Here is a 24,117-nt window from a genome sequence, read left to right on the forward strand (position 1 = left end):
GCAAATTAGAATCGTGTGTGGTGGGCAGACAAATGGCTGCCCCCAAATAGCCTCAGTCCAATCCTGGGAAATTGTGTGATCGTTACCTTATCCAGGTATACCAGGGAGATATTGCAGGTTTGGTTGCAGACCACCAAAATAAAGTGATCTTGCAATTAAGTGAGACACATGAATGCTTTGGTTTTCTAGTGCATATAGTAGCTATGCTTACATTATACCGTAATGTACTAAGTATATAACAGCATTATGCCTAAAAAAGCAATGTACATATCTCAATTAAAAATATTTTATTGCTAAAAAAATGTTAACAATTATCTAAGCCTTCAGTGAGTTGTAATATTTTTGCTAGTGGAGGCTTCGCCTTGATATTGATGGCAATGACTGATATATGCTGGTTGCTGAAGGTTGGGGTGGCCGTGGCAATTTCTTAAAATAAGATAACAGTGCAGTTTGCCACCTCAATTGACTCTTCTTTTCATGAAAGATTTCTCTGTAGCATGTGATGTCATTTGATAGCATTTAACCCACAGTAAAACTTTTTTTCAAAATTAGAGTCAATCCTGTCAAAACCCTGTGACTGCTTTATGAACTAAGTTTATGTAATATTCTAAATCCTTTTTTGTCATTTCAACAATGTTCACAGCATCTTCACCAAGAGTAGATTCCATCTCAAGAAACCAGTTTCTTTGCTCATCTATAAGAAGCAACTCTTCATCCATTCAAGTTTTATCATGAGAATACAGCAATTCAGTGACATCTTCAGGCTCCATTTCTAATTCTAGTTCTCTTACTGTTTCTACCATATCTGCAGTTACTTCTTCCACTGAAGTCTTGAACCCCTCAAAGTCATCCATCAGGGTTAAAATCAACTTCTTCCAAACTCTTGTTAATGTTGGTATTTTGACCTCCTTCAAGAATAACAAATGCTCTTTTTTGTTTGTTTTTATTTATTTTCTCTCTCTTTTTTTTTTAATGTTACATTCAAAAAATATAAGAGGTCCCATGTAACCCACACTCCCCTCATCCCACTCCTCCCTCATCAACCTCTCTCATCATCGTGTGACATTCATTGCATTTGGTGAATATATTTTGGAGCACGGCTGCACCACATGGATAATGGTTTACATTGTAGTTTACACTCTCCCCCAGTCCACCCAGTGGGCCATGGCAGGACATACAATGTCCAGCATCTGTCCCTGCAGTACCTGGGACAACTCCAAGTCCTGAAAATGCCCCCACATCATATCTCTTCTTCCCTCTCCCTACCCTCAGCAGCTACCATGGCCACTTTCTCCACATCAGTGCTACAATTTCTTCCATTACTAATCATAATAGTTCCATAGTAGAATATCAGTCAGTCCACTCTAATTCATACTCTATTCCTCTCCATCCTGTGGTCCCTGGGATGGTTATATTCACTCCACCTCTATATTGAAAGGGGGCTTAGATTCCACATGGATGATGAATGCAATTCTCCTGCTTGCAGTTGTAGGCATTCTTGGCTCCCTGGTGTGGTGGTTGACCTTCTTCACCTCCCTGTTAGCTAGCCAGGGTAAGCCCAATAAACCAGAGGGTAGGAGTTGCAAGTCTGCTGAGGCTCAGGGTCTGGCTGTTGCATGGGAAGTCCAGAGATTCAGGTCTCCTGAGTATACACCAACCCCAGCGCCAACCACAGGTCCAGTAAAAGTGACAGAAGAGGCATGTGTAGAAAGGTCACATTTGAGTCCAACTCCATCACACTCAGGAACACAAACTCCAAAGTAGGGCCAGCTGACATGGCACTGAACTCCAGAGCCATCTGCCATGACCGTAGAACCTGTGGGCCTGCAGCCCTCAGGAGAACCAGTACCTGGGTACTGTCTCTGGGACCCTGCTGAGGCATACATAAGCACGACCCCTCTGATGACCACCCGACTCTTTTTTAGAGACTCATAGCCATATAAACTAATTTGTCCTTTCCATTTCCCCCTTTTATTTAAGGTCAAAAAGCAGTTTTTAACACCTAATATTACATGTTGGCTGAGATATTCTGCTAGTCTGAGAATAACAAATGCTCTTAATGTCATCTAGAACAGTGAATCCTTTCCAGAAGATTTTCAATTGACTTTACTTAGAACTATCAAAGGAATGACTATCTATGTCAGCTATAGCCTTAAGAAAATTCTTCAATAATAAGATTTGGAAATCAAAATGACTCCTTGGTCCATGGGCTGCAGAACGGATGTTGTATTTGCAGGTATGGAAACAACATTCATCTCACTGTACATCTCCATCAGAGCTCTGGTGTGACCTGGTACATTTTACATGAGCAGTAATATTTTGAAAGGAATCTTTTCTTAAGTCTCAATAGTGACCATGTTGTAAACAGATGTGCTGTCATCCAGGCTTTGGTCTTCCATTTTTAGAGCCCAGGCAGAGTAGATTTAGCATAATTCTCAAGAACCCTAGGATGTTTAGAATGGTGACTGAGCACTTGTGTCAGCACAGTCACTAGCAGCACGAGCTCCTAACAAGAGAATCAGCCTGTCCTTTGAAAATTTTGAAGCTAGGTGTTGACATCTTCTCTAGCTATGAAAGTCCTACAATGGCACCTTCTTCCAATAGAAAGCTGTTTTGTCCACATTGAAAATCTGTTGTTTAGTGTAGCCACCTTCATCAATTATCTTATCTTAGCTAGATCTCCTGGATAACTTGCTGGAACTTCTACATCTGCACCTTAAACTTCATGACTCAACCTATGCTAGCTTCAAATTTTCCTTCTGCAGCTTCCTCATCTCTCTCAGCCTTCATCAAATTGAAGAGAGGGCCTTGCTCTGGATTAGGGGTTCACTTAAGAGAATGCTGTGGTTGTTTTGATCTTCATTCTCCATATCGGCAATATGGCGTTTCACTTTCTTATTGTAGGAATGTTCACTGGAGCAGCATTTTTACTTTCCTTTGAGAACCTTCCTTTTCCATTCACAACTGGTTGTTTCAAGAGGCCTAGCTTTTGGCCTATCTTGGCTTTTGCCATACCTTCCTTAAATTTAATCATTTCTAGCTTTTGAGAGATGTGCAACTCTTCTCTTCACTTGAACACTTAGAGGCCATTGTAGGGTTATTAATTGGCCTAATTTCAATATTGTTGTGCTTTAGGGAAGACAGAGGCCAGAGGAGAGGGAGATAATTGTGGGAATGGCAGGTCAGTGGGGGCAGTCAGAACACACACAACGCTTATCAATTAAGGTCACCATCTTACTTGGGTGCAGTTCATGGTGCCCCACAACAATTACAGTACTAACATCAAAGACCACTGATCACAGATCACCATCACAGATATAATAAGAACATTGAAATATTGTGAAACTTACTAAAATATAACACAGAGATATGGAGTAAGCACATGCTGTTGGAAAATTGATGCCAATAGACTTGCTGAATTCAGGGTCGCCACAAACCTTAAATTTGTCTATAAAAAATGCAATATCTGTGAAGTACAATAAGGCAAAATTCAATAAAATGAGGGATGCCTCTGTGCAGAAAGGACTATGCTTGTGTAATTAAATTACAGATTTTGTGATGGGATGATTATCCTTATCTGCATGGACCCGAAATGTAATCATAAATGTCCTTATAGGACGGAGGTAGAGGGAGACTTGACTACAGAAGAAGAAAGCAATGTGAGGATGGAAATGGGGAAAAAGACTGAGATGCAGATGCAACAACAAACCAAGGAATGAGGTCAGCCTCTAGAAGATTCAGAAGGAAAGAAACGGATTCACTCATAGTGCTCCAGAGGGAACGACACTTGATTTCGGTTCAGTGAAACCCATTTCAGACTTCTGGCCTTCAAAACTAAAAGAAAACATGCCTGTTTTGTTTTAAGCCACTGAAGTTTGTGGTAATTTGTCACAGCAGCAATAGGAAACTAATAAACCTGAGGAAGGTTTACAAACTCTTGCTACCTGGGCTCCATCCCAGGCCGATTGAATCAGTCTCTGGGGAGGCTCTCCCCACCCCCCCCACCTCCACCCCCCGCAGCTGTAATAACTCCCCAGGTGTGCAGCAGGCTGAGGACCTGTGAGTCAGGAGGAGGTAGCAGTCCAAGTGTGAGGCAACAAGGGCCAACCCGGAGCAAGTACAGTGAGATGGAGAGGAAGACAGAAATGCAAAAGATATGGAGAAGAAGAAAACACTCCAATCTGGTGACCACTTGTCTATTTCATTTAGGGAAAGAGGGAAGAGCCAAAAATGAATCAGACTCAGAAGCACTGCTGGAGAGCACTGCTGCCTTTTAGAGCTCGAAGGAAGAAGGGAAAGGGAGCCACTTGGGGGAGTGGGACGAGCCCCGATGGGATCACCTAGTCAGCAGTTATATAAATAGGAGATGAGAGCTTAGGGGAAAGCACAGTGGGAGGTAATATTTGGGAAAAAAGAGCTCCAGTAGAACTTCATTTTAACTGAACTAGTTCCATCTTCAATGACTCTATTTCCAAATAAACTCATGGTCACAGGTACAGGGGTTTAAGACTTCAAGATATCATTTTGGGGAACACAATCCAACCCATAAGTTAGGGGGAAAGTCAACAGAGTCACATACTGCAGAGAAGGCAAAGAGAAGGATGACTCAGAAAAGATGACAGATTAGAGACCATCAGTGACCTTTGAGGGAGCAGTTTCGATGGTAAAGAAGAGGTGGAGGGGAAGCAGAAATTAGATTACTGGGCTCCAGAAGAGAGTGGGTGGGGAAAACGAAGCAGCAGCAATAGAGGCTATCTTTTGGAGATAACAGCAGTGAAAGGGAGCTGAGTAATGGAGCAATGGCCTAGCAAAATAGAGGTACCTTAGCAAAATGGGCTTCAGAACCAGACAGACCCAGTCCCCTCCCAGCACCTCTGCTGTTGTACCCTGAAGAAACTGTTTAACCTGGCATAGACTCAATTACTTCATTTATAATATAGGGATAATAATACCTACTTCAAGGAATTGTGAGGATTTAAAGAAATAGAATATGTTAGTTGCCTATTTTAGTGTTGGGCACATAGGAAGTGCCAAAAATTGACATACATTTCTAGGAAGAGATGTAAAATTGCTCTGGAATGCTACTTTCCTATAAATAGGGTTGTCAGATAAAATACAGGATTCACAGTGAAATTCGAATTTCAAAATAGAAATAATTTTTTAGTATAAATATATCCCAAATACAGCATGGGGCATGCTTATACTACAAAGATTATTTGCTGTTTGTATTCAGTTTCTATTGCTGCTATGACAAATTACCACAAAATTAGTGGCTTAATACAACAAAAATTTGGTACTTTACAGTTCTGTGAATCAGAAGTCAAACACAGGTGTCTCTGGGCTAAGATGAAGATGTTGACAGGGCTGTGTTGATTTCTGGAGGCTGTAGGGGAGAATCTGGTTCCTTGCCTTTTCCAGCTCCTAGAAGCTGCCCACAGTCCTTGGCTTGTGGCCCATTCCCTCCATCTTCAAAGCCAGCAATGTTGCATCTCTCTGACCTTCCTTCCTTTGTCACATGTCCCTCTGATTATAGCCAGGAAAGGTTCTCCTATTTTAATGGCTCATCTGATTAGATTGGGCCCACCTGCATATTCCAGGGTAATCTCTCCATTTCAAGGTCAAACTTAATTAGGCATCCTGTTTCGTTGTTTTTGTTTTGCTAAATTTGGTGACTCTACCTGTAAAACTCTGGTGAGCTGAAAGGACAGATGCTAATTTCTCCTGATTCTGGAGTCCCAAGTACAAATTTTATTACTTCCCATTCTGTCATTTCTGCCTGTGTACTTCTGTCCATGCTGTGATATGAGTACATCTGTGTTCCAAATTTTATGGAAGACATCTGTAGCTAAGTTGCTTTTAAAAAAAATGTATAGTTACGTAAACCAAAATCTACTTTAGACTTTCATTATAAAATTAGAGCAGAAACCATTCTAGGTATTTCAAGAAGAAAAGGAATTGAATGCATATAAAACTCCTGGAAGGGCTAGAGGAGTGAAGGTCAGGGAAGGCTACAAGCTTTGAGGTTTGCTGTTACAGTTCAGAAACAGGAAGTTTCAGGGACTACAAGAAACTGCTGCTGTTGATCTTCTTTGCTTTCAGGACACAGGTGAGTGATTCACAGGGAAACATTGGGAATGAATATAAAACCTCAGATCTACTGAAACCCACCCATCTGCCCTAATTCACAAGGTATCTACATCTCTTCTAACTTCCAATTATCATGCAAGAGTGTCTTGTAAGCATATGACTTGGAATGCTGCTTGCAAAGAATTCTGGGAAATGTAGTTTGCGGACTTCCAGCTCTAGCGTTACAGGGGATAGTAGAACAATCTCATTTACGTAGCCAAAGAAAGAAACAACTCCTGGGTGTGAAGGGAGAAAACTTTGCCAGAGATGGAGGAAAACTAACTAAGAGTGCATAGAATCCTGGTTATTGTAAAATTCCATAATTCCTAAGTTTTTGTACTCATTGTCAATGTTTTATTTCAAAACAATACTCTGTTCAACTGTTGTGGTTGTCCAATTATCTTATGATGGTACAGGAGTTTATCCTAGCCCTAGGATTTCATTTTCTACCTATTCGTAGTCATCAAAATTTTGTTTTTCCAGTCTAAGGTGGAAAAAAAGGAGTCTTGGTAAATTAGTTTTAGTTGCCAGGGCTAATTCCTGAACTGAACTGTAACATATGACTGTTTTATTATATTCTGCTGTGGAACAAACCACACTTTAAACCCAGAGGTTTGAGCTGGGCTATTCTGCTCCATGTGGTACTGGCTGGGTCACTTGATCAGCTCCCTAAAGCTGGTGGTTGGCTGGGTTAGAAGGTTCAAGGTGCTTCATCCATATGGTTTCTCTCCATCCATGTGGCTAACTCAGGCTTCTGCACAACCCAAGCTCAGGTAGTCAGACTCCTTACATTGTGCCTGGCTTACATGAAGGAAGAAGTAGAACCTGCCAGTCTCTTATGGTCTGGGCCAGTAAGTCCCAGAAGGTCACGTCTGCTTTATTCTATTGGTCAAGGCAAGTCTCAAAATTAGCCCAGATTTAAAAGGAGTGGAAACTGACTCTGCCTCTTACAGACTAGAGCAGAGTGTGAATTCAGAGACAGAAAAAACCAATTGGTGGCCATCCTTGGAGACTATCTACCATGGTGACCCATACTTCCTACTGTTTGGATCTTATTCTACCAGTCACTAACTTTGATACTTATTATTTATTCTATCCTTAGTTCAAAATTTAAAGCATACTGTTTCTGACCTTCACTTTGATCTTTGATTCTTCTAATTCAACAGTGGCCTCTGAACATTTTTGCTTATGTCTATTAATAATACAAAAACTTGAGCATTCATATGTATGTGTGTGCATGTATGGTTGTATGCATATATGATATATATGTACTAATGTCAACCTGTTTGTTAAATATTAGTAAAGTTTAATGTCTTTTATTTTTTAATAAGTATAAATATTTATAAACAGAAGAGCCTATTCCACTCCAGGTTTTCTCATTTGCTTGCTACCTAAGCCCTACCTACCAGCGCACAATATTACACTGAGATCTTTATCTCGTTTTTTCCCTCTTCCTTTTGCCTGGATGTATCAAGTATCTATTAGATTCAGGATTCAGGCTGCAGTCCACACATCACAGTAAGGAAGGATATATATCATATAAACAAACCTGAGCTGGTTTTTTTTCTGTTGTTTTGTGTGTGTGTGTTTTTTTTTTGTTGTTGTTGTTGTTTTTTTTTTTGTTTTTTTTTTGAGGTATTGGGGCCAGGGATTGAACCTGGGATCTCTTATGTGGGAAGCCAGTCCCCAACCACTGACCCACATCAGCTCCCCTGAGTTGTTTTTTTTTTCCATTTATTTGCTTGTTTTGTTTGTTTTTTTTGTTTGTTTGTTTTTAGGAGGCACTGGGTGACCTCCCATGTAGGAAGCAGGCACTCAACTGCTTAAGCCACATCTGCTCCCAATCCTGATCATTTGAGAGCTTAAGGTTTGTAATTGGATAAAGCAGATTTGTTCTTCACTTTCTAAATCCTGTCAGCTACAAGTTCAGCATCTTGATACTTGAAGAGATGTATATAGTACTAAAATGCCTTCATCCCTCTAAAAAAAGGAAATTTGAGAATAATTTGAGTTTATAGGAGGCAAGTTTTTGCCCTTTAATCTTTCTGTCTCCAGAGTTCTAGCACAAGACCTGACAAATAATAGGTGTTCAATAAATGTTTGTTGTACCAAATGCTGGCTCCTTCCTTTTGCGTATCCAAGCACGCATGCCTTTTTCAGTTTATGAACTGCAAGTTACAACTTGATTTGTAAGAACTTATCAAGAAGTTCTGAGACACAGAGGTGCTCTTTTACTTTCATAATGTGAAGGAAATCTCAAATCATCACATACGTATCAGCTGAAAAGTGAGCCAGAAAAAAATGGATCAGAGGTCTCACTTGTAAGTTCTCTATCCTTTTAATTATGAGTACAAATTAATTTTCTTTTTGTCTTTAAAAAAGTGTAAGTGGGGGTGTGGAGACAGAGTGGGCGCTTGAGGGAGTAAGCAAGGGCAGGAGAATTTTCAATGAGCCCCAGTGACCTGTCTTGCCTGTCTCCGCCAGGATTATCCCCAGGCAAGACCCCAGAAGGAAGAGGCGGAGAAGCTGCCCAGCTTCCTTTCTAATCAAACACAGAGAGGCTGCGTGCACAGCCCTGACGTCCAGGCGGCCTGTGGATTCTGATAGCTTGGGCAGAAGAGCAAGGCAGAAGCTGATAAAGCGGCAGGAGACGCAGGAAGCCCGTGGGCGGCCCAGGGCTCCTCCCTGGGGGCAGGGCTTGTGCTTTGGGCTGCCAGATGGGACACACACCTCAGGGACCTCAGTGCGGGCCCAGCGGGGCCTCTCTCATCTCCACCTTGTCTAATTTTAACACAGTTTCTGTCCGGTTCCCCTCAACTTCAAAAGGAAGCCTGAACCCCTTGCCCAATAGGTCAGAGTCTTATGGAACTTTCTCAGTCAGTGTTTCAAAACCAGCACGGCAGGCAATGCAACAAACAGGTGCCGAGAAGCTTGAAATAGACGCAGGGGTGTGGGGGGAGCGGCGTGGGGGGAACCTGATTGGCTGTTTGTTCCTTTCATTTCAGGCTGCTGCGCTTATTGTTTTCACCAAGACATTTTTCTCCCCCAAACGCAAAAGCTAGAGCCCTAGGGCCCATCAGTCTCTGCCCCTGGGTGCAAAGGAGCCCTGCAGTGCGGCGATGGATGGGTCCCTTCTGCAAGGACGCACCTCCCCAGCTGCCGCAGAAGGTGCTGACAGCTAACCCACGGCCCCCCTCTCAGCCGCAGGCAGAAGGATGCCTTCCGGGAGGCAGCAGCTTCAGGGGGTCCTACCACAGGGTACTGGATCATTACCCTTATTGAGACTTTAGAGAGGAAAAAAAGCTAATTTAGATTTCAAGCCTGCCTATCAGTCCTTTACAGAGGTAGCATTCCATTTAGACAGTGCTGCCTTTTAGATTTTCAGAGGTGACCACTTTGTTCCCGAAGCCAGGCTCCTCCTTCAAAGTTTCTGGGCCTTAGCCCCTCCTTCGTGAAATGAAAAGTTTGGGCTAGATGGTCTCTAAGCCTCCGGCTGCTCCGACTTCCTCTGATCCCATGACCTCCTCATTAGTGGGGCGGATGGAAGACAGCAGGTGCCTGGAAAATCCAAAAGAATGAAAAATGTGTAAACTTTTTCTTTTTTTCCACCTGGGGATATCTTTCCTTGAATTGGAATGTGCATGTGCTAAATAACGAAGCTACGCAGAAAAGAACTGACTCAGAAGGTCACACTCTTTCTCTACTGTGCCCCTCAAATCCCGATCATGTCTCCTCTTTGGCCATTCTGAACCAGTATAAATGACTGCTCACCACTGGCTGCTCTCCCACCCCCACCCACAATTTGTCTGTCTACTTTGTCTATCGAGTTAGCACTTGCCCTGACTGGGGGAAGAGCGCTGATGAAGCTATGCTTGGTTTAGATTCAGGTCTTCTGTTCAACTCTGCAGGAAGGTTGAAGAGTAGAGAGAGGCTGTGATAATATCAACCAGGCTTTTAAATAACCAGGATAGGTGTTCATTTAAACAACAGCTTCGGTGTGTCTGTTTCTTCATATGCCAACACCTCCTTCCTTTTCCAGCCCTATAGAGATAGGATGAGTATGATCATCCCCATTTTATAGATACAAATACTGACTCAGTGATGTGATTAACGTACCTAAAGATTCAAAGCTATTAAAAACAGAATGACTGGAAACCAAGTGTTAGGATTCTCACTCCCCCACTTATGTAGCTGTTGAGAAAACGGATCATCTTTCTGGAGGAAATGGCTCTTTTCTTCTATGCTCACCTATTCCTGGATTGAAAGGGTGTAAAAGTATTAAAAGAGGAGAGTTAAACTTCCTTTCAAAACAATTAGACTCATGTACTACTAGCTCAGAAACTGCTTCTGTTTCCAGGCCTGCCCAGAAACCTGGAACTACAAGACCAGTTGCTCCTTTTGTCTCATGTAACTCCTCAAAGGAGTGAGGGTAGCGATCATCCAATCAGTCTTCCTTTGACTGAGGTGATGAAGACTGCAGCATCCGTGCGTTATTTTGTTTGGTGGGACATCCCTCACAAGAGCATCTTACTGGACATCTTTCCCTGCTTTGACTCTGTCCTTTAGTAGATGTGGAGTTGTCAAAGTCTTGCTACCTTCTAATGAGATTTTTTCATATTGACTAGGAGACAGAGAAAATATTTAGATGTTCTAAGTTTTTCTAATTCAACACTTGAAGAAAATGTATAGGTTCATTTCCAATTCTGCACAATTTGCTGGTGGTTTCATAGGGAGAAACCCATTTTGATTTGTTTCAAAATTCAGTTAAAAATATTGCTGACCAGGTCTATTTATGGTTTATGCCAAGGTTTTCCCTCACAGTTCTGTTTTGTTGAGGCCCTGGTAAAGGCTATGAATAGCCAGAGTATGAAGCAGATCTGTTGTTGTTGTTTTTTTAAATACTCAGGAATGCTGAAATTTAAAAAAAAAAAAGCTAAACAATAGGTTTCTGATGTTCATTATTTAAACAAGAGGAACTGAAATAATTTTTGTCAGTCCACTTTGGATTGAAAAATTCCAGCTCCTCCATTTTTTTTTAAGTTTTCTAAATCATCTCCTTTAGAGTATTTAAGAAAGAAATACACAAAGGACAGCCCTTTCATTCTCTGGAAACCCCTGACCTGATGTGAACTTTGAACCTAACATGGCAGAAGTAGTTTTTGCTTCTATATTTTGGAAAGATTGGTTGGCCAGGTTTCAGGGAGGTCATACAGAGAAGGTTAAAATACCCAAGAGTATGTGAGTAAAGCTTTCCCATAACTTGGAGACATATAGCCTGAAGAAGAAATTAAGAGGAGATAGGTGTTTTAGGGGTGCGTCTACCCTTTGCCAAATGGAAATGTTTAGCATAATAGCCTGGTGATGTTACTTTGCCAAAAACAGTGTGGTGGTTTTGAGTTCTTTCAGTGTTGTTGGTGGATTTAATGTCTTTTTTCCCCCTAAGTAGTTGTAACATGACATTTCTAAACCATAAGAGTTGAGCCATGAACAAAAATGCCTTAGAAAATGAACACTTCCTTTTGGTTATCCGTTCTTCCTCTCTCTCTCTCTCTCTCTCTCTCTCCACCTCTCTCTCTCTCTCTCAGACACAGACACACACACACTTCTAATAGGATCCTTTCCATTCCCTTTAGTCTCCACCCCAAAAGAGCTGTTTGTTTGGATATTATTATCAACAAAATTGCTTCATTTCAGTCAAAAAAAATAACATTCATTGTAATTACTCTAGATGCCTATTCATTAGAGGCCCATTAAAGTAGTGGGTTTTAAACCAGATGGACTTCAAAAGCTTTTCTGTGCCTTGGTTTCCTTGTCTGCAATATGGGAATAGTAAAAGGACCTTCTTTCATTGCAATAAGAAGGTGTCAGTAAAGCAATTAGTAAGTGTTCAATAACCATCCAATGAGACTCATACATTGAGAGGCATCTTCCATTCTTTACATGAGGGCCTTCCTGTGGTGGTAGGGGGAGAAGACCCTGGATTTGCATCCTTGAAGAGCCTGAGAGGAGGTAGGGGTGAACTCAGTACCTGAATTTTATTAAGGCCCTAAAGATCATGAGGGGATCTTCCAGTTTCCCTCAGCTTGTCACAGCAGCAGAAGCATGTGTTTTCCCTTTTGTGTCAAGGAATGGAGAGGTGCCCCAAATCTCTTCTCCTCTGATAATGCCCCAAGCTCCACATTGGCCTAATATGTGAGGGGGGAAACTTAAACCTCATCCTTCATGTCAATTCATATTGTTGCTTTCAAGTTGCAGACAAAAGCAAGCTTTTGACGTCACTTTTGCAGGTGGCCACGCTGGGAGAAGGAGAGAGATTCAGGGTTAGTCAGTTCCCTTCCATCCCCTTCCGTTGCCTCTCATCATTGGAGGAAGGAAGTGACCATTACCCAGTGGTGGCTCCCAGGTATCCTGGGATGCTGAGCTTGATTGCAACTTAAGGAGTAATTTCTCATTTCTCTCTTGTTCTCTTTGAGCTTTACTGATCAGGTACCTGTGACCCATGCCCACCTCTTCCAGAATGCTTTCCCCAGAGCTGCCCCCCTCCCCCTACCACACACACAGTATCTGAAAATGCTCAAACCAAAAGGTTTTTATTCTGAAGGACTTAACTGCTCTCTCTCTCTCTCTTTCTGTCAGGAACTCAGGCAGTGCCAGACAGACATGGAATTAGGACTCCTGAACTCAGGGCCCACAAGATTTTGCAATTGCAGGGAGAACTAGTACTTTCCTGAACTCCCAGCCAGCTGGGTATAAACCAAGATCTAGCACACAGAAGGTGAGACCTGCATGGGAATGTCCCAGACAGGGGAGCAACATGAACTAAAGTTACCTTCTCCCCCACCCCATCAAATATCCTCCTGGAAAAAACCTATTCTTATCCTGGACCACGAAGCTTCGTGTGTAACAGCAGACAGCTTAGGTGTGCATTTCAGTGCCTGGTAACAGCATGAGAGCGCAGAGTATCACCTCCTTGGGCCTCAGTTTCCTCTGTAGAAAGGTGGAGACTCCCCTCACTGTGAAAGGTAGACAGGAACTTCACAAACAGGTAGGAATTACAGGAGGTTTAACTGCTGGGCACCAAAGAAAGTCTCTGACAACATAGGCTAATAATTATCCTAGTATGAGGGAGAAAGATTTTCAAAATTCAAATTTAGCTCAATATTTAAGTTTGGGTAAACAAGCCCGACTCATTCTCCCCTCTGCGTCTTTGTTCAAGCTTCTCCTCTCTCCTGGTTCTTCTCCCAGTCTTCTGCCTCTTTATCCCACTTCTTCAGCCAAGTTTAAGTGTCCCCTGCTTCTCACCATAGAGATCCCTCTGACCTCTGTGACCTCCTGCCACATCGCCTGCTTGCAATGCTCATTCTTGCTTTTCAGTTTCACTGTGTCCTCTTCTAACCACAAACCAGAACTCCGGAACTACTTCTTTTGTACCACCCATCCAGGCAGTCACACTTCTAGGCACCCACTGGAAATGCCCTGTCAATACTGGTTGAATGATGCAGAATGCCTGGCCTGAACCAACCTGCTTTCTTAGAAACTTTCCAAACCTTGTGATCACCCAAGTGGAATCACGGGCCGAGGAGTGTGATTTGCAGGTTCCTGAGCCCAGGACGGTGAAATCTAGGAAGCAAGCGTGTGCTGCATGAAGAAGCATTCCAAAAATAGTTTCAGATGCAGAGGATGGGCTGCGGTGACGAACGTCACCAGTGCACGTCTCCCAGGCAGAGTGGGGCGTGGGTGGGGACACGCACCCTCTGCAGAGGGCAGGTTACCTGGGGAGGTCAGGAGCCAGACACCGGCAAAGGGCAGCCAATGTGACTCACACAGGAAGGCAAGGGGCCCGAGTTGCCTTTTATCAGGGAAGCCCTTAAAGAAACAGAGGTGTGATCAGCTGGTACCAAACTCTTAAAAGGAAAATGCAACGTGTCTTCACGCGGTTGTTCTCTCTGAAATTTATCAAGATGCGCACCTGCTGAGCACAGCACTGAGATCTAAGCCGTGAGATTCAGCCAGTGCACGTAATCAGAGGGCACACAGTGTCTGCAAGGCCTGCCCACGGGAGCAGGGTCCCTGTTAAGGATCGGATCCATTGCCACCCTCATGGCTCACAATGACATATATGTGTGATGGCCAGTCAAAGGGTGGCCTACTGAGGGGGCACTCTGCTCGCCAGCCTGAGCCTGCCCCAAAGAAGGGCCTTTTCAAACATGTCTATCCAGAGGGAGACACCTTCTTTTCTAGTTAGCAGAAAGATATCCTATATGCTAGCCATGCCCCTGTTTCCTGAGCATTCCTTATATGCCCTACATTGGGTGAAGAATTTGGTGCGCATTATCTCATTTAATTCTTACAGTTCTAACAACAGGGTTCCTCTGTTATCCCTGTTTTACAGATGATGAAAGGAAAGCACAGAGAGGTACAGTAATCTGCCTAATACCACACGGCTATTTTGTGTCAAATTGGAATTTGAAACATACTCCCTCCCAGCACCATCTTGTTTAGTCCTAGTTTACCATTGTCATGGTATGGTATTATTACTATTATTTTAAATCATAGGTATTTGGGAATTCCCTTGTTGTAGGCTTTGTTCTCAAAGGTGTCAACCAGCCTAATGTCCCTGTAGGGTGAATAGAGAATGGTGAAGTGCTGAGGAATTTTGGAGAGGTTGGAGCCATCCTTCCGGTATGGGGGCCATGGTCCTCCTATGGTCAGGATAGAGCTTGACTCCCCCCCGGCTGAGTAGCAGGTCTGGGTGGGAGGTGCCCAGGCAGCTCTCTGGGAGCGCGGACTTGCCGCCTCCCGTTCCCTCAGTGCCCTGAGTGTGGTGGGCCTTCCTGCTAGGCAGGGGATTATATGGAACTTTCTGGGTAATGATGGGTATGGGCACCTGTCACTTAAATGGAATTGCTGTTCTCAAGAGACAACCTTTAGTCCAGAATTTGTAAGCGTCAGTGCCCTTAAAATCATATTCCCAGCCTAAGAATTGGCATTTTACCAAGTTCCCCAAGTGATTTTTTTTTTTTTTTCTTTTTTCATTTTTATTGCCCAGGTGATTCTGACATAAGAGGTTCTTAGGACTATTCTTCCTGAAACTTTGCTTGAGGGCTTTCGTGCTAAACTTAATTGGGTCATCTTCCTAGCTCAATAAAATGAAGGAGGCCAGCACGGAAAGTTCCTTTGTCAAATGAAAGCCAACAATCCTGGTGTCTTGGCTGACCACCATATCTTTTAAAGACAGTTTAATTTTTGAAAAAGAACTGGAAACGGTTTGCTTGCAAGAGTCCCAGGTGAAGGTTTGTAGGGGTGTTGCCATGAATTGCTCTGAGGAAAATCATAGAAAAAAATATAAAATTTGAGTGGCCTGGGCCATATTTTTTGGGCCAGTTTCCCAGTGGTTCTGCAAAGCTAAAGATTTCCATGAATAAAAAACAAGGATTTGGAAAAAGAGGTTAGACAAAGGTTTGTATTTCTGAAGGGCAGTTTATGCCTCCAAGCCCAGCCATGGAGGGTTCCTCAGGCCAGATGGTGAAGTGCTTCCTTAAATTTCCCACACTGTCTCCCACCTCCACACAGAAGTAACAGGCTTGACCTGGGTAATGACTTGAAAAGCATCATGAAAGCTTATGGCCCAGAAATTTCTTTCCAGTCTGCCTGGCATTTCATCATTATAGGGCTTTCCTCTGGCTCTGGTAGTGTTGGGCCTTCGAGATTACCCATGTGAACTACTAATTCCTTGAGAAGAAGTACCTTAATCCCTTTATCGCCTGCCATATGGTAGGGCTTGCTTGCAAACCCTGGCAGCTAGCTAAGAGAATCAAGCCCAGCAGGAAAGAAGCATGAGACAGAGAATGGGCTGGGAGGGGGTTACTGAGATCAGAGAGGGTGCCTAAGAGGAAGAGGGGAGAGGGCCAAAAGCCAGTTCTGCTCACTCCCTTCCTCCGTATGGCTGAGGTCAGTGTCCTCCCTGTCCTTCCCACCAAAACCATGCACCCCATTCCCTCAACTTATCCCCTTCCTTAGACTCAATACTCTCTTATTAAGAGTCCAAAAAAGCTTGACATCATCACATATTCGGGCTTCTTTTTTAAAGGAATGGGGCAAGTGTCCCCATGCACATGCATGCACGCGTGTTTGTGCAGGAGGTATGCTAGGCTCTGTAGCTGCAGATGTCCTCCCCTTTATGTATCCCATGGGCCTTTCACATCTCCTACCAGCTTGGACAATCTCAGGGTTTGCACATAGAGGAGGCAGCTAGCTGGAAACCTTCCCTGTCTACCTGCCCCTGCCAAGGTGGAGCTGAAGCGATGGCCTATGACCCTCTCTGAAAAGAGCTGCCTTCATGCAAGATATAAAGCTGTGCTGGCCTTGCAGCTCCTTGTCTTTTATTCTTCAGGTCAGGAGGGCTACAATGGGCAAAGGGAGAATGGGCAATGTGTAATGTGTAGAGAACAAAACATGTTGGAAACAAATAAAACTAGCCAAATGAAGTCAGGGACGCGACGGCTTCTCTGGACCACAGTTGCTTTCTGGCTTTAGAGTTGTGTAGTTCTGTATGATGTCCCCCTATTGCACTGGCACACATACGAGTGTGCATATGCAAAGGGACATCAGACAGGTTTTTAACTTATGTGAATTCAATTATACAAACTACTCTCTTTCGCATACTTAAAAATACTGTATATTGGTAAGCACATGTGGCTTAAGCAACTGGGCTTCCATCTGCTGTATGGTAGGGCCCGGGTTTGATTCCCGGGGTCTCCCAGTAAAGGCGTGCCTGTGCAGTGAGCCAGGCCTGCACAGCAAGCAATGCAGCAACATGATGGCACAGGAAAAGAGAGACGCAGGGGAGAGTCAAGGTGAGACACAACAGAAACGAGGAACTGAGGTAGCACAAGTGACTGGGAATATCTCTTCCACATTAGAGGTCCCCGGGATCAAATCCTGGTGAAGCCTAGAAGAGAAGATGAGAAGAGAAGACAAAAAGAAACAGACATGGAAGATCACACAACGAATGGACACAGGCAGCAAAACAGCAGGGTGGGGAGAAGGCAGAGGGAGAGGGAAGGGGAGGGAAAAAAGTCAACCTTTAAAAAAAAATACTGTAGATTTATATTTTGCATACACTGACACATTATATATTTACACAAACCATATTGGGCAGGGTTATATGGGCCAAACCTCATATAACTATGCTTTATGGGTCATTTAAGGGTTTTTCTACTTACCTTTGATTGTATGTGACTTTAGAACCTAACTCCACAGAGGGTGATAGCCCACCATAAATATTATTGTGTTGCTGATGAGGCAGTAGAGCACAAGGAAAAGAAAGTGCTTTTGAAACTAGAACAACCTGGGTTGAATCCTGGATTCAATCTTGACTTTGTCATCTATTAGTTGTGGGATCTTAGAGAAGTTTCTTAAGCTTTCTGGACCCCATTTTCTTCATCTTCAAGTAAGATAACTAATGCCTTACAGGATTATTATGACGATTAAATAAGATAGAATATGTGACATATTTCTTATAGCACCTGGGTCAGTGTAGTATTACATATATAGTATTCTTTTATGGCGTACATGACGATATATTTACATATCTAGCATTATTTTATACAGCCAAATAGAGCACTTCACTAGCCAACTATGTGAAGCAGGAAACTGCTCTGATGCCTCCCCCCCCCAAATTCCTGGATCAAGCTTTCCCAATATGTGCTTCAGATTTAGCAAAGTACTCTGTGGCCATGTGTATTTGGAACACTCTACATGGTACATGCTCCTCCTTAAGAATCAAACATATGGAAGTCTTAGAGGGTCTGAGAAGTGCTAGAGCAAAAACACTTGCTTAATTTGGTTGAACCCAGTTTTCTGTCATGTTGTGTTTCCTTAACACTCATTAATGTCCCTGGGACCAGGTTTCTGGAGCTCAATATATCCTTCGGGAAATTCTTCCAAGATTCACAATTTAAGAGAACCTAGGTCACTGCAGGCACATGTTACTCTACCTTCCAGGAGTCCCTGGCTGGGTCGAGGGCCCATGGGTAGCTGCTGGGTGTCAGCACTATGAAGATCAGTGCTCTTGAGATCCGCTAGCATCAGATTCAATTGGGATGATTTACACAAACATAGTCTTCTTGGCCCCACCTTGAAGCTAATGCTTCAGAGAAGGGGGTCAGAAATGTGCATTCTAGTAAGCATCACACGCCTCAAACTAAAGTTTGCGAGGCACTGGATAGGAATTGGGAGTAAGTAGGAAGGAAGTCTCAGATACATCCTCTTCTCAATCTCCAATTTTCTAGAGCTGATCTAATGATGATTTAAGGACTAAAGGGAATCTTTCCCAAGCTTTTCTATTTGGAAGCTCTAGTGACGGGAGCAGGTGAAATGGCTCCCAGCAGTCATAGTATGACTAAAAGTTCATAGCGGTTCATCAGACTGCTTTCCACTAACCTATTCGCTGAGATCTTCACCCTCAGGAAATCGGTGTCTTGATCTGTAAAGGAGCTATTTCTGCCAATGGGTGGTGTCATTTGGGAAACCATCCTCTGTGGTCTGACTCCTAACCGCAGACATTTCTTCACAGAAGATTGAGGTAGGGAGGGCATGGAAGGAGAAGAGCCACGGAAGGGAGGTCTGCAGCCTCAGGTCAGGAAGTATGAAAAGGAACATGTGAATTTTTAGTTATGAGAGTGAATGTATTAGAGGTTGAGTCTACGCATACGAATGCCTATAGTATTACTATTTTTAATAGTTAAGGGTCTCCTTGAAAACATAAAGGGCTTCAGTCCTTGCTCTACCCTTTTGGAGTATAAATCTTAAGAAAGACAATAAATAAATAAAAATAAAATAAAATAAAAAATAAATAAAACAAAAAAGAAAAAAAAAATCTCTGGGGGCTAGATAGGACCAGTTTCCAGTTTCACAATATCGAGATGTCTTCAGATTTGGTGGGCCTCATAACCTCTTGAAATAGAAACAAATATCTCTTTAGTTAACCTAGGAGCCTCTCTCAAGATGTAGCTGTTTGCCTCTTGAGGAGATAAGAGAAAGTTTTATTTATTTATTCTGCTTTACCGTATTAATAGTGTGAAATTTCATCCTGACTTTGTAGTTCCTCAAGGGCTGCCTTTATATATGCACTCTCTCGTGCATACAATAATAAATCAGTTGTATTTCTTCCCAGATTTGCTACAGCCTGTGGGAGCTCTCTGGGGAGGAAGGAAGTAGTGTTTGAGCCTGGAGCACATGGGGCAGGAGCAATAGAGGCCCTGGGGTGGGGGGAGGCGGTCAGTGTCGACCCTGTCTCCCTCTCCTCTTCACAGATGTGCTTAACTTGTATCAGTCTCAGGTCCCCTCCACCACTTCCCTAACCCCTATCTCCTTTTTTCTTCTTCCTAGAGTGAGAGATGAAGCAATGAAGGAAGTCCACAATAGGGAGCTAAACAGGAAAGTAGGCTACCAGAGATCACTTAAGCAGGTGCCCACAGAGAGCAAACTGTGTGTCCGGGTTTGTCTTGCTTCCTGAAACTATGCAGCATGGGATTCGGAGGGTTGCCCTTACCCCTCTGTTCCAGATCCTTCTCTGACTCCCACCATATGTTGTGATCTAGTACTAGAAAAAGAGCAGGTGTTTCACAAACTCAGAAGAGCTGTTGGTGAATTACAGGAATGCGATTCCCCTGCCTGTGCATACCTGCTGCGTAGAATGCAGGGGGAAAGGGACAGTGGTAGCTGTTGGGGCCTCAGGCCATTCCCTTGCCATTCTGCTCTGATCTCAGCAAATGCTCTTTGAGTGGAATTTCTGGTTGAAGCACGTGGTTTGGGTTGAGGAAAAGGAGGTTGATACCTGGGGGGAAGGGGCAAATGATTTTCAAACGGACCCCTTAAAATCTGAATCAGACACACCAAGGACCCTTCCCTTCCTAGTGTAATTGTCTTATGAAACCATTCAATTCCTTCTCGGCCTCACCTCTAAACTACGCATGCTAGGAATTCACTTCTAAACTATGGTGCTAGCCATTGCTCATCTCCATTTGGTAAGACACAACTGGCCAGATTTCCATATAAAAGGAAGAAAAGTTTTTCCCGTTAGCTAACTCATCCCTTTCGGTCGCAGAAAGAAAGATCCACTGGTGTAGCTTGTTCCCATGACTCCTGCACGTTCTCATTACTCCCAGGCACTTTCCACTGGACACCCCACGCACCTGTCAGGCAGAGCTCAAGTGACACTTTCCAACCACCATCATGTTCCAGCTCTACCCTGCTCCCCCACCCTCCAGTGCACGGCCATTTGGACGGTTCTGTCCTGACTTTCCGTTCTCACCCTTATTTTTGACGTAGCGGCCCACTGTACAGAAGTCTAGAAGTGGCTGTTTCTCAGGGGCATGAATCACTTTATATCCATAACAGTGAAGGCAATCCCCCAACGTCAGACACTTTCTACTTGTTCAAAGTCCTTGAACAGGCTTTGAAGGAAACTTACCAAAACAGTTACCCCTGGCTTAACACCTGGTATGAGCCTGCATAGCCTGAAATATAATTTTACAAACCACTTCAAAGTCACTGGAGATATGGGTTTGGAACAGAAAGACCATTTCCCTCTAACCACTACAGCATATTTTCTTTAAGCACAGCAAGAAGCTCCAGTGTACCAGCAGAATTCCACAGGCTTCCTGAGTTAGCACAAAGCTGCCATTTTGTCATGGCTTGACTTGAGTCCTCTCATTAGTCTGCCTAATGTTACCACAACTAATAAATCAAGGAGAGACTGGTAGCTGCCTAAAGGATTGAATTTGCCCTGATTGTACCACATGAAAGCAAGCAGTAATTTTTAGCAAAAATACTGATAAGTTAATGTCCAATTGAAGCCAGATCCATTCCCCTTACTGCCTTACTATTTGTGAAGGGAACTTGGATGCCCACTCTTACGTGTCAATCATCTGGAATCATGCTTCTGTCAAATTTAGCTAATGGTTTTTCCAAAGTAGTATCTCTCATTAAGCCAAATGATGCCTTCAGGCATCATATGCCTTTAAAATGTTGTACTGTAATTAAATAGAAAATAACTTGAATGTGAAAAAAATATGTCTATTTGGATGGTTGGTTATATAGCTAGGGTTAAGTGTTTGTATTTCAAGTTACTATTTTTAATCAAGAGTTTTCAAATAATTATAGCCTAGAGGAAACCGCAGTAAAAATTTTAACCAGAAATTTACTCACTGTTATGGATAATTACCAAAGGATAAATAAATAGTGTTTAGGAATAGGAAAGGAAGAAGAGTGACATTGTTAAAAATTGTCAGTTTTGCAGTGCACAACTGCTTCTCCACAGCTCCTTTCTTCTACCCCCTCACAAATCTCCTCTCATCTAAGCAACGACCTTTTGCACTTCCTTTCCATTTTTCTCTGTCAAAACTTGCCTAAAGGAAAAGATCTGAATCTCATTTCCATAATGGTGTAAATGATAACTTGTATTACATTTTCTCAGACCATTCATTCAATTTAACAGATTTGACAATACTTTAATCAAAGAAAGAAGCTCTAACAGGAATTTTAGTGGCCAGTCCATGGATGAGGGAAGATTTTTGTCAGTGAGGGTGGTGTTGGGGATGGGGGTGGAGGAGATGTCTTCCCAACCCAAGTGAGATCGTAATAGCATAGAAAGTTTTGAATCTATTACTGAAAATATAGCAATAAAGATGAGTTAAATTAAATATTTGGTAAGTCTATTGTTTAAAAAATAGTCATGTTCCAGCAATTCAAGTGGTCTCATCAAATGACATCAATATAATGTAAAAGATTTGGGTATTTAATGGGGCAAAATGTTAAAATGGATCTGGGTATCTAAGGGTGTGGAGGTACGTTGGTATTCTCTGTATACATTATTTTAGCAACTGTTCTGTAAGTTTAAAATAATTTCAAAATAAAAAGTTTAAAGTAGGAAAAAGAAAGATTTGGGTATTTGGGAAAAGTAACAAGAGTGAACAGGGAGTGGATGTAGCTCAAGTTGCTGACTGCCTGTATCACATGTACAAGGTCCTGGTTCAATCCTCAGTATTTCTTTAAAAAAAAAAAAAGAACATTGAGAAGACACAAATACCTATGCACACATTTCTAAACCACTTACTATAGTCTTATATTAAGGGCATTGGAACAGAGAAAGAACCCTGAGGTTCTTGGAGGACTGGGAAACTACAGGACCAGAAGACCCATGGTCCCTGCCCTCAGCTGCCCCAGGACCTTTGGGGAGGAAGGAATCTGGGGAAATTAAATTAGGTAGCCGGTAGGTTGCTGGTGACCTTCTGCGAGGATAATTACAGAAGCCATTGTTCTCATGATAAATATCAAATTCCTTATCCTGTCACAAGGCCCTGGATAATCTGGCCCTTGCCTACCTCTCTGGTCTCATTTCTCTCCACTACCTCTCACTCACACCCAAGCTCTTTGTCTTCCAGCCAAGGATCTTGAATTTCCCAGGCCTGAAACACTTTGGCATTCACTCACCTCCCCTAGTTTACTCTTGATCACACTTCAGATCTCACCTCAAGACTTATATTCTCTGAGAAGTCAACGTGACTCCTCAGACCAGACAAGGTTCCCTGCCCACACAACCTCTGTACTTTTCCTTCAAACCACTTAGCCTAGTTTGTAGGTATGCTTTCGTGTGATAGTTGATTTAGGTCTTCCTCACCCACTGTGCTGTAAATGCCACAAAGATGGGACCGTATCTCTTTGATCAACCTTTATGTCCCCAATACCAAAAAGAGTATTTGGCACATAATATATTCTTAATGAATTATCATTGACTATATGAATGAATGAATCAATGATTCCTCTCATCAGATCAGTTCAGGAGATCAGCAAGCTATGCAACCTTGAGCCAGTGGCTTACTCTCCCTAAGCTGCAGTTTGCTTACCTCCAATCTGGCATTAATAACAGTGCCTATTTCATAGGATTGTTTTAAAGATTAAATGAAACCTTTCATGAAAATCTCGTAGCATGTATCTAGCACATAAAATACATTTAAATATTTATTATTATTTCTATTAGTACTTACCTCTTTGTACCAACGTTCTCATCTATAAACTGATGATTTTTAAGGTTCCTTCTGGCTTTAAACATGCTACAATTCCTAGCTAATCCTAAAAGAAAAGTTCTTTGTTCTCCAGGTTTGTCAACCTGGCAACTCTAACAATCAATATATTAACTTTTTTTCTAGTTTAAAAAAATTTGCAGGAACCAACAATGATTCATTAACTTGTAAAAATACCCATGAATTTAGGACATGGCCATAATTATTTTATGAACTTGGATTTAATGGACCAAAGTCTTCATTCTTCTCACAAGATTCCAGGAAGTGGAAAGAGGGAGTAATTTGGAATGATAAAGCTCCTTTTTCATTTGCAGTCTTGAAGAGGAGTGTGATTTTTTTTCTTAAAACAGAAAACCCAAAGTAAGATACGTATATTACACAAACCAAAATTTTAAAGCAGCTCTGTCTTCTACTCTGCCATTTTCTGACTCTATTGTGTATCTTTCTGGATTTAAACACTTTTGGAAGAAGAATGTTCATTATCCAGTAATTATGTATAACCTTTTATTTCCAGTGAAAAACATTGTCTGTGCTCTTATAATGTGTAATGGAGAATTTTATGTCCATTTTATTCATGAGAAAGTTGAGGCACCATGAGGGAAGAGGTAATTACCTGAAAATCACATAGCTAATGAGGCCCAAAACCAATGCCAAGTAGGTGCAAAGGTTTGGTCAGACACCTCACTTTCCTTTGCTTACCCACCAGGTCCCATAAGTGTGAGCTCTACTTCATGTTTGTTTCCCATAAATACATCCTTATTGATAATGTCAATAAAGTAAATTTCATCACCCACTTGGAATGACTCCGGCTTCGTCCCGGCAGTGTTTTGCCTTCCAGAAGAACAGAACAATGCACACCATAGTTTCCAAATGCCTTTCATTTGTCACTGGGACCTTTGCTATT

General features: G+C 42.5%; 1 long non-coding RNA gene across 1 annotated transcript; it reads right to left on the reverse strand.

The window, feature by feature from the left end:
* Positions 1-8,445: 8,445 nt before the first annotated feature.
* On the reverse strand, positions 8,446-23,285 carry LOC139440159 (uncharacterized). Its single transcript, XR_011650268.1, has 2 exons — positions 23,178-23,285; positions 8,446-9,684 (listed from the first exon to the last, which is right to left on the reverse strand). It is a non-coding gene; the product is annotated as an uncharacterized lncRNA (long non-coding RNA).
* Between the last annotated feature and the right edge of the window lie 832 nt (positions 23,286-24,117).

Source organism: Dasypus novemcinctus, chromosome 2 (assembly GCF_030445035.2).
Source record: "Dasypus novemcinctus isolate mDasNov1 chromosome 2, mDasNov1.1.hap2, whole genome shotgun sequence".
Classification (NCBI taxonomy): domain Eukaryota; kingdom Metazoa; phylum Chordata; class Mammalia; order Cingulata; family Dasypodidae; genus Dasypus; species Dasypus novemcinctus.